Raw genomic sequence first — 11689 nt, forward strand, 5'->3', positions numbered from 1 at the left:
ACCCGTGTTCTTGCTCTTCTTGCTGGGATTTTCGATCTCCTTGTGCAAAGCACCATTCACCAAGCTGTTTTGGGGAAATTGCTCGTTGGTAAGTGACTCCTCCATTGGTCCAGTTAGTTTTTTCTCTAGTGCCTTATACTTCGCGTATTTTTGCTGCCTTGGTGACCTTGTTCTTGAGCTTTGCATGCTAATTTTAGCTGGTTCCAAGTAGTTTTGATGCGTAATATGGCTTCTAGGCACTTGTGGGAGTAGTTGCTATGAGTTTTGTTGAGCCTTGTTCACTTTTCCTTAGAGTCACTAAAAATTTCAGAAATTTTCAGAGATACAAAAGGGAAAAGATGAGGAGGTTCTTAAGAGGCTCTTCAATCCGTGACCCCAAGGATGATCGAAGTGAGAAGAAGCCCAAGTATCCGGTCCCTCGAATTGCAGAAGTTCGAGCGTGCGAATGGCCAAGTGATGTGTTCTTACGCGCCGCCGGACTTTATGAGGACTTTTATCACTTGGTGGAGAACGCATGCCTTACCGCCTTCGTTGAAGATAAGTGTCCGCAATACCTCCTCCTCACTAATATTTTCGTGCAAAGCTTTAACTTCTATCCAAGGAAGAATCCTCCTATGGTTGAGTTCAAATTATATGATATCCCCCAGTGCATGTCACTCCAGGATTTTTGCAATGTTTGCAAATTACCTTATGTTGGGGATATTCATGAACCTGATCCACGGGACTTGGAAGCTTTCATCGATACTATTGTTGTAGGAGAGGAGAGAGGAGTGTCTTGCGCTAGAGCTGCTAGCATACATTTTCCCGTGCTTTGGTACTTCTCATTATTCGTGGGAAAATGTTTGATTGGCCGTGGGAAAGCTGGGTCCCTTAGCTCCCCAGATCTTGCGGTCTTGCGCGAAGCCCTTTATGATGACAAAACTTATAGCTTGGGTGCTATAGTAGCTCAATAGTTGAACACGAACCGTTCTAAAGGCATTGTCTATGGAGGTATCTATGCTACCCGTCTTGCCAGACACTTTGAGATACCAATTAGACTAGACGAGGAAGAAGAGATTCTTCTTCCCGAGAGATATCTAGATTATGATAGCATGGTTCGCCATGACTTTCTTGATAGAGATATAAATAGAAGGATGATTTATAACTTGATATTTAGTCAGGGTACTCGTGAGACTATTACTTTGCCTTCTCCTTCTTTGTTCAATCTTCATGCAGGCAAGTACATTATTATGCCCTCAGACATCTACGCATATTGGGGCATAGCCCAACCACAGGTGCCCGTGCCCGAGCCACCAGTTGAGTACCAGACGCCAGTTTATCAGTGGGAGCCAGAGGAGCTCACACAGCAGTGGCATCCTCAGTCCACTCCGGAGTACCCCGGAGCTGGATATTTCCCTCCTTCGGAGTAGACCAACTTAGGCCAAAATCCTAAGCTTGGTTGAGTACGTGTTTCTCACCGACTTTACATTCTTGCTTATGCTTTCACTTTGTTTGTCGGTGTTCACACTTTGCCACTGTATCATCCATGCTAGTTTATTTCCTTTTTGTCATTTTCTTTTCGTGTTCCTGTCTAGTTTGAGAAAACCCAAAAAGATTTTCTTGTTATTCTTTTGCTTGTTGGGAGCTTTCCCATGTAAATAGTTTTCTTTTCCTTTGGGTCAAGGTAGAAGACCATGGTTACAATGTTTAGTGGCTCTTGCATGCGTATCTGTTTATCTGTCAAAGAGCCATATTACTTTGTCTTCTCCTTTGTGTTTGCTTGCAGATTCCAGCTTAGGCCAATGCCCGAGCACTCTTATTATTGTTCACATCATTCGGTCGTGCAGGTGAAAGGCAATAATGATGATATATGCTGAAGTGACTGAGCGTGGAAAACTGGTATGAACTCGATCTATTTTGTTTTTGTAAATATGACTAGCTAATCGTTCCTGATTCAGCTTTCTTGTGAGAGAAACATGTTTGCAATGACAACTTAGAGATCATAGTTTCTGATGCCATGCTTAATTAGCTATGAGCTTATAATGGTTCGTCTTGGATGCCAACATTAATTTTGAGATGACTATGATGTAGTATGATAGGATGGTATCCTCCATTGGATGTTTCAAGTGGCTTGACTTGGCGCATGTTCACGCATGTAGTTGAAACAAAATCAACATAGCCTCTATGATATTCATGTTCATGGTGATTTATGTCCTACTCATGCTTGCATTCAATGTTAGTTAATCTCAATGCATTTTGATGACTGTTGTCGCTCTCTAGTTGGTCGCTTCCTAGTGTTTTGCTAGCCTTCACTTGTACTAAGCGGGAATACTGCTTGTGCATCAACTTCCATAAACCCAAAGTTGTTCCATATGAGTCCACCATGCCTACCTATATGCGGTATCTACCTGCCGTTCCAAGTAAATTTTCATGTGCCACTCTCTAAACCTTCAAGAAATAATCGGTTTTGAATGCCCGAACCGCTCATGTGGTGACACCGGGCTATCAGTATCTTCCATGCTAGGCGTGTTATCCTCGATATGAGTTTATTCACTATCATTCACGAGAAAGGGGCCGGTAATTGGAATTCCCAGTTCCATGCTCAAATCGAAAAGATAATTGCAAACCAAACTCCCCCTAGATTGATATTGGTATGGAAGGCACCCGAGGATTCGGCTAGTCGTGGAGTGTGATTGATCGGTGATGGGGGAGTCAAAACTTTACTTTTTTGTTTGGGAACCGCCTATAGCATGTGTAGCGTGGAAGATGGTGAAAACTCTTAGTCATTGCGTTGACAATGAAAGCATGCCACCCAAAATTATTATCTATGTTTTCGAAGCTTGAGCTCTCGCACCTCTGCAAATCAATGCTTCCCTCTGTGAAGGGCATGTCTATTTATATTCCTGTTGAGTCATCGTCTTCTTATAAAGGCACCAATTAGAGAGCACCTCTGTCATTTTTATGCTTTGCTTTTAACTGTGATTGAGTATGACTGTGACTGGATCTTCTTTGCCATGAATTACAATGTTTAGTCAGCCCTTGGTCTTTGAAGGTGCTCTGCATTTATGTTTTGCGGTCTCAGAAAGAGCTAGCAAGATACCATCTGTTCGTACTGCTTCATGATTGTTTTGATTGAAGTGTTGACGTTTGAGACTTATTATTATTTGCTCGCTAGTTGATTATGCCATTGATATGAGTTTACCGTGAGACCTAGATGTCATTTGCTTATGTGGTTTGCTTGTGATCTTGCTGAAATTCTGGATATGAGTTAGACATAGTTGCAACAACAAGATCAAACGGAGTTCGTAAAAGTTTTTCTTTTGTCTCTTTCAGTTTGTCAACTAAATTGCTTGAGGACAAGCAAGGTTTTAAGCTTGGGGGAGTTGATACGCCTTCGTCGTATCTACTTTTCTGAACTCTTTTGCCCTTGTTTTGGACTCTAATTTGCATGATTTGAATGGAACTAACCCGGACTAATGTTGTTTTCAGCAGAATTGCCATGGTGTTGTTTTTGCACAGAAATAAAAGTTCTCGGAATGACCTGAAAATTTATGGAGAATTTTTGTGGAATATATAAAAAATACTGGTGCAAGAATCAGCGGACGAAGTGGAGCGTGGAGCCCACAAGCCCCCCTGGCCGCGCGTGGCAGGCTTGTGGGGCCCACAACGCTCCACCGCCTCCAATCTCAGCTCTATTTAGTCCGCCTCGCCCGGAAAAAAATCAAGGAGAAGAGTTCATCGCCTTTTACGATACGGAGGTGCCTCCACCTCCTGTTCTTCCTCTGGAGGGCAGATCTGGAGTCCATTCTGGGCTCCAGAGAGGGGAAATCGTCGCCATCGTCATCATCAACCTTCCTTCATCACCAATTCCATGATGCTCTTCACCGTTCGTCAGTAATCTCATCGTAGGCTTGCTGGACGGTGATGGGTTGGATGAGATCTATCATGTAATCAAGTTAGTTTTGACAGGGATTGATCCCTAGAATCCACTATGTTCTAAGATTGATGTTGCTACTACTTTGCCATGCTTAATGCTTGTCACTAGGGCCCGAGTGCCATGATTTCAGATCTGAACCTATCATGTTGTCGCCAATATATGTGTGTTCTTGGTCGTATCTTGCAAGTTGTAGTCACCTACTATGTGTTATGACCTGGCAACCCCAGAGTGACAATAGCCGGAACCACTCCCGGAGATGACCATAGTATGAGGAGTTCATGTATTCACCAAGTGTTAATGCGTTGGTCCGGTTCTTTATTAAAAGGAAATCCTTAATATCCGGTAGTTTCCATTAGGACCCCACTGCCACGGGAGGGATGTACAATAGATGGCATGCAAGTTCTTTTCCCTAAGCACGTATGACTACATATTGAATACATGCCTACATTAGATTGACGAACTGGAGCTAGTTACATATCTCTCCGTGTTATAACTATTGCATGATGAATAGAATTCAGCATAATCATCCATCACCGATCCAATGCCTACGAGTCTTTTACTACTGGTCCTTGCTACGTTACTTTGTCGCTACTGCTGCTACTGTTACTCTGCTTCTACTGCTGTTACTGCTACTGTTGTTACTCTGCCGCTACTGTTGTTACTGTTGCTGTTGTTACTCTGCTGCTACTGCTATCACTTTGCTGCTACTGGTTACTGCTACTACTGTTGCTATCACATTACTCTTCTACTGATACTTTTCTGCAGATACTAAGTCTTTCAGGTGTGGTTGAATTGACAACTCAACTTCTAATACTTGAGAATATTCTTCGGCTTCCCCTTGTGTCGAATCAATAAATTTGGGTTGAATACTCTACCCTCGAAAACTGTTGCGATCCCCTATACTTGTGGGTTATCAACCGCCCGCCCTGAGGTCGCGACAAGGTGGAATGGACGCGGAATACTATCCCGGGCCTCCCCGCAGAAAGGTGACGGTAACAAGGCAAGTCGTAGTAGGTCCATTTACGGGTCCAGACGGTACTCCCCACTAGATGGGACAAAGAGCCACCTCGGGTCCCCTACTACGCCAGAGATCGGGATTCATACCAGACTCAACCCAAAGCCGGCCTTCAACACAAGATACTCCAGACTAGGGTTGCCTCACACCCACTATGCTTCACAGACGAAGTAATGTAGCATCAATTTCCGGAAGGATTCATACCCGCCAACATAGTGCAATACAACGGAACTACGAATCCTGTCGTGTGGATAGAAGACTTTCTTATCCACATTCACATGGCAAGAGGAGATGATCCCCACGCCATCAAACACCTGCCCCTCAAGTTGCTAATACTTGAGGACTTGATTAGAATCTGGGAAGAGCTCGAAGAAGCCTTCCTGTACAATTTCCAAGGGACCCACGTCTGACCCCCACACTCCTGTGACCTAAGAAATTTCGTCCAAAAGATAGGCAAGTCGGCCAGAGAGTTCTTGAACCGGTTTTTAACGAAGAAAAACCAAATTGTGGATTGCGCGAATGCCGTAGCAATAGCCTCTTTTCGGAAAAACATCCGAGACGAGTGGTTGGCTCGCCAGCTCGGACAGGACCGACCGAGGACGATGTACGGCCTTACCTTCCTCATGACCCGCTTTTGCACGGGCGAGGACAACTTGCTAGCTCGGCGTAGCCACAACACAAATGAACCAGGAACCTCTGAACTTCGGGATGGAAACATAAAGCCGAGGAAAAACCACAACAAGTGTCGCCTCCGCAGTAGCGATGCCAATGTTGATGCCAATGCCGATGACACGGGTTCTGCGGCTCCAAGATAGGACAACGGAGGAAACCCTTCAAAGGGAACAAAGACGGGCCAACCCAATGGGAAAAATTATGGAACGACCCTTTCAAATCCACGACACCCAAGATAAGCCAGCCACTCACAAAAACCGTAAATGTTGGGTATTCAAGCAGGCCAGTAGAGCAGCGGCCGAAGAGCAAGGTCGGGTCTCTCGAAGCGAAGACGACCAGGAGCCCCATCGCCCGAACAACGGGCGCCAAAAGCATTTACCTCCCGAGGTAAAGACCATAAACATGATTTACGTGAATCACAAAACCAAGAAGGAGCGGAAGCAAGCCCTCTGAGAAGTCTACATCGTAAAGCTTGTAGCTTTGAAGTATAATCCATGGTCGGCTTGTCCGATCACATTTGACCACACAGATCATCCGACCAGTATCCATCACAGAGGGTCAGCCGCCCTCGTCCTCGATCCCATCATAGATGGGTACCACCTCACCAGAGTCCTCATGGACGAAGGAAGTAGCCTTAATCTGATTTACACAGATACAGTGAAAAAGATGGGTATTGACCAATCCAAAATAAAACCAAGCAACACTAGCTTTAAAGGAGTGATTCCAAGCGTTGAGGCCCGCTGCTCTGGAACCATAACTCTCAAAATCGTGTTTGGATCACCCGATAACTTCCGTGGCGAAGACTTGATCTTCGACATTGTCCCCTTCTACAGCAGGTACCATGCATTGCTCGGCTGCACCGGCTTCACGCGATTCAGTGCGATGACTCACTATGACTATCTCAAGCTCAAGATGCCCAGACCCCGAGGAGTTGACACTGTCAACGACAACACACAATGATCTCTCCAGACTGGAGAACAAACCGTGGCCTTAGCAACCAAAGGCGAGCACGATGAGGAACTATCAACTCACAAGTCGATCAAGCCGCGACAGGCAGGTAAGCGATCCCAAGCTCAATCAGGTCCACCGGAGAACTCCTTGGCTCCGAACACATAGGGGTACCTCTCCCATAGCATGTCCCGAGCACCTTCAAGGTACGTCCCTCGAGTACATGATTCCATTCTTCGGATAATATGGGACGTTGTGGGAACTCCCTAAGATAGTACCATATGCTCGCCTAGACGAAACTATGGTGCTGACTTCTTCCCGGATACATGGGGGATACCGTAAAGATCCTCCCAAGCATCAAGCTCTATTTCATTGTAGGTTCTCATGGCTCCTCGATTGAAAGCCCATTTGCCATCTGCAACAACCTTTTATGGAATAAACCTCCCCTCAACGTTTCGAGCTAATGCAGCCAGAAACCAGGTGTACATCAAGTCACTCGCAAAAAGGCTGCAGGCGAGGCATTGCTTAATTTCGATAGTTTCTTGTACACGTCGGCCCAGGTGTCGAGAATTATAAAACTTCCTCACCGATCTCTGTCAGATATGCTTTTCTTTTCATGAACTTATTCTTATACATATTTTTCTACAGCGTGGCGCTCACAGGACAAATTTATTTTATGATTGCCAAATTAATTTTTCTACACTGTCACTCTTTCTTTTATATACGTGTTTGGTTTCTCTGCATTTTGCATTATATGCATTGGTTCCGAATTATGTCTTGGGTTTAAAGTTGGATTGCCCAACTCCTGTGCTTACCCCCTTACATTCTGCTATTTCAGCTAAAGGGGTAAATTTAGAACCACTGCAATTGTATTCCCAGCTTCCCTGGTCTTGAAATACCTTAGTGAAGAAAGCCGAAAATTGACCGTCATAATGAGCGAGAACTGGTCTGCAATCCGAGATTATTTATATAGTCGATATAGGCTATTTTGTGTCACACGAACGGTTTTGCCATTAAACAAACCACATGGTAATCATTCCGATCTTAGGTTTTTCCGACTACCGCAACAAGGGCTGGGGGCTTGTCATTAGGCCCCGCATTATAAAATTCCCAAGGCTAAGTGAGAGCGATAAAGCTTCATAGTCCGATTGCCTCGTTTCCATCCTACAGTACCACCTTCGAGCATCGACTATATCGGCTAAGGGTTGTGTACGGACGACAAAACACCCCAAGTAGTATCTACATTGGGGTTGAAGCCGATGACTGGAAACTTTCAGATTAAAAGGGCCACAACAGGAATCAAAATAATATAGAACATATTAAACTTAGTAAATGTGTTGCATAAAGAAGATTGTTCTCGGTTACATCCACATGTATTTATTCTAGTAATACATCCTTGGAGCATTGCGACTCGATCGGACGAGCACCCTCCATGACGGATGTGAAGTAGAGTTCCGAGCGCATGCGCTCCTTTCTGGCAGGCGGTGGATCAATAGCCATATTCAGTGGCCTTATCCGTGGGAACTGCACCATCGTCCATGCAAAGGCCATCCGAGCTCCCTCTATACATGTTGAGCGTTGTAGGGCAAAGTAGCTATTCGACAAGGGCTCGGTAGGACACAGCCGAACACACATGTCCCTGATAGCCGGTTCGGCCATCCTCTGTAGTTCAAGGAGCTGCTTCATTTAGTAGCCCGGATTGGGGTTACCTGAGGAGCCTCAAATTGATCCCACAATAGTCGCTCCTCGTCACCCGCGTCGTGAGCCGCAAAGTACTTGGCTGCACTTGCCGCACTCTCTCGGAGGTTGTGTTGGAAATATGCCCTAGAGGCAATAATAAATTGGTTATTATTATATTTCCTTGTTCATGATAATCGTTTATTATCCATGATAGAATTGTATTGATTGGAAACTCAAATACATGTGTGGATACATATAAAACACACTGTCCGTAGTGAGCCTCTAGTTGACTAGCTCGTTGATCAAAGATGGTCAATGTTTCCTGGCCATAGGCAAGTGTTGTCACTTGATAACAGGATCACATCATTAGAAGAGTGATGTGATGGACAAGACCCAAACTATAAACATAGCATATGAGCGTGTCAGTTTATTGCTACTGTTTTCTGCATGTCAATGTATCTGTTCCTATGACCATGAGATCATGCAACTCCCGGACACCGGAGGAATACCTTGTGTGTATCAAATGCCGCAACGTTGCTGGGTGACTATAAAGGTGCTCTACAGGTATCTCTAAAGGTGTCTGTTGGGTTGGCATGGATCAAGACTGGGATTTGTCACTCTGTGTGACGGAGAGGTATCTCGAGGCCCACTCGGTAATACAACATCACAACAAGCCTTGCAAGCAATGTGACTAAGGAGTTAGTTACGGGATCTTGTATTAAGGAAGGAGTAAAGAGACTTGCCGGTAATGAGATTGAGCTAGGTATGGAGATACCGATGATCGAATCTCGGGCAAGTAACATACCGAAGGACAAAGGGAACATCATACGGGATTAACTGAATCCTTGACATAGAGGTTCAACCGATAGAGATCTTCGTAGAATATGTAGGAGCCAATATGGAAATCCAGGTCCCGCTATTGGTTATTGACCGGGGAGTATCTCAGGTCAGGTCTGCATAGTTCTCGAACCAACAGGGTCTGCACACTTAAGGTTCGGTGACGTTTTGGTATTATTGAGTTATGTGTGTTTGGTAATAGAAAGTTGTTCGGAGTCCCGGATGAGATACCGGACATCACAAGGAGCTCCGGAATGGTCCGGAGGTAAGATTGATATATAGGAAAGTAGGTTTTGAACTCATGAAAAGTTTCGGGCATTTCCCGCAGTGTACCGGGAGTGGCGAATGGGTTCCGGTGGTCCACCAGGTGAGCCCACCCACCCCAAAGGGTCTCATGGGGTGTGGGAGGACGTGGACCAGCCCTTAGTGGGATGGACGAAGCCTCCACTAAATCCCAAGGTGGATTGGAGGTGGGAAGGAAAGAAACCCAAAGGTGGAAATGGTGGAAAGGGTTTCCAAGTGGAGAGGAGGAATCCTACTCCTAGTAGGATTGGATTAGGACTCCTCCACCTCCAATTTCGGCCAAAACTTGAGGGTTTGAGGCTTCCTCCTCCCCTCCCTCCCTCCTATATATACTAGAGGTTTTAGAGGTGAAGGCTCACCCTAATTGCCACGTGCTCCCTCTACTTCTCTCTATATTTGTTTCTCCTCTGGTCTAGTTCGGCGGTGCTTAGGCGAAGCCCTACTGGATTTGTTCACCACCACCACGCCGCCGTGATGGAGAACTCATCTACCTATTTTCCCTTCTTGCTAGATCAATAAGGCGGGGACCGTCATCGAGTTGTATGTGTGCTGAACGCGGAGGTGCCATCCGTTCGGTACTAGATCGGGATGGATCGTGATGGGATCACGGGACGGATCGTGATGAGGTCGCGGGACGGGATGTGATTTGGATCGCGAAGATGTTCCACTACATCAACCGCGTTATATACGCTTCCGCTTAGCGATCTACAAGGGTACGTAGATGCATTCTCCCATCTCGTAGATGATCATCACCATGGATAGGTATTGCGTGTGCGTAGGAAATTTTTTGTTTCCCATGCGACGTTCCCCAACAGTGGCATCATGAGCTAGGTTCATGCATAGATGATATCTCGAATAGAACACAAAAGAGTTTGTGGGCGTTGATGTTCAATTTACTGCCCTCCTTAGTCTTTTCTCGATTCGGCGGTATTGTTGGATTGAAGCGGACCAGACAAACCTTACTCGTACGCTTACGAGAGACTGGTTTCGTCGACTGACATGCAACTTGTTGCATAAAGATGGCTGGCGGGTGTTAGTTTCTTCAACTTTAGTTGAATCGGATTTGACCGAGGTGGTCCTTGGAGAAGGTTAAATATCAATTTGTATATCACCGTTGTCGCTTTGCGTAAGTAAGATGCGATCATACTAGATACCCATAGCAGCCACGTAAAACATGCAACAACAAATTAGAGGATGTCTAACTTGTTTTTGCAGGGTATGCATGTGATGTGATATGGCCAAAGACATGATGTGATGTATTGGATGTATGAGATGATCATGTTTTAATAGTTAAATATCGACTTGCACGTCGATGCTACGGCAACCGGCAGGAGCCATAGGGTTGTCTTTAAACTAACGTTTGCGCTTGCAGATTCGTTTACTATATTGCTAGGTGGTAGCTTTAGTAGTAATAGCATAGATAGTAAGACAATCTCGATGGCGGAACAATGATGGAGATCATGGTGCGGCGTCGATGACGATGAAGATCATGTCAGTACTTTGGTGATGGAGATCAAGAAGCACAAGATCATGTCCATATCATGTCACTTATGATTTGCATGTGATGTTAATCCTTTTATACACCTTATTTTGCTTAGAATGACGGTAGCATTATAAGGTGATCCCTCACTAAAATTTCAAGATAAAATTGTGCTCTCCCCGACTGTGCACCGTTGCGACAGTTCGTCGTTTCGAGACACCACGTGATGGTCGGGTGTGATAGACTAAACATTAACATACAACGGGTGCAAAAAAGTTTCACACGCGGAACACTCGGGTTAAACTTGACGAGCCTAGCATGTAAAGACATGGACTCAGAACACAAGATACCGAAAGGTCGAGCATGAAACATATAGTTGATACGATCAACATGGAGATGTTCACCACTGAAACTATACTCAACTCACGTGACGACGGACTTGAGTTAGTGGATTTGGAGCAGGCACTACTCGAATGACTAGAGGGATGTATATTTGAGTGGGATTTATTAGTAATATGATTAACTAAACTCAATTATCATGAACATAGTCAAATGGTCTTTGCAAACAATGTTGTAGCTTGCGTTGTAGCTGTACCAATTTTTATATGTTCCTAGAGAAAATTTAGTTGAAAGATGATAGTAGCAATTAAGCGGTCTGGGTCCGTAAAATGAGGATTGTCCTCATTGCTGCGCACAAGGCTTATGTCCTTAATGCACCGCTCGGTGTGCTGAACCTCAAGCGTCGTGTGTGGATGTTGCAAACATCTGACATACACATTTTTGATGACTACGTGATAGTTCAGTGCGTAATGCTTAACGGCTTAGAGTTGAGGCGCCG

Source organism: Hordeum vulgare, chromosome 5H, assembly GCF_904849725.1.
Source record: "Hordeum vulgare subsp. vulgare chromosome 5H, MorexV3_pseudomolecules_assembly, whole genome shotgun sequence".
NCBI lineage: Eukaryota > Viridiplantae > Streptophyta > Magnoliopsida > Poales > Poaceae > Hordeum > Hordeum vulgare.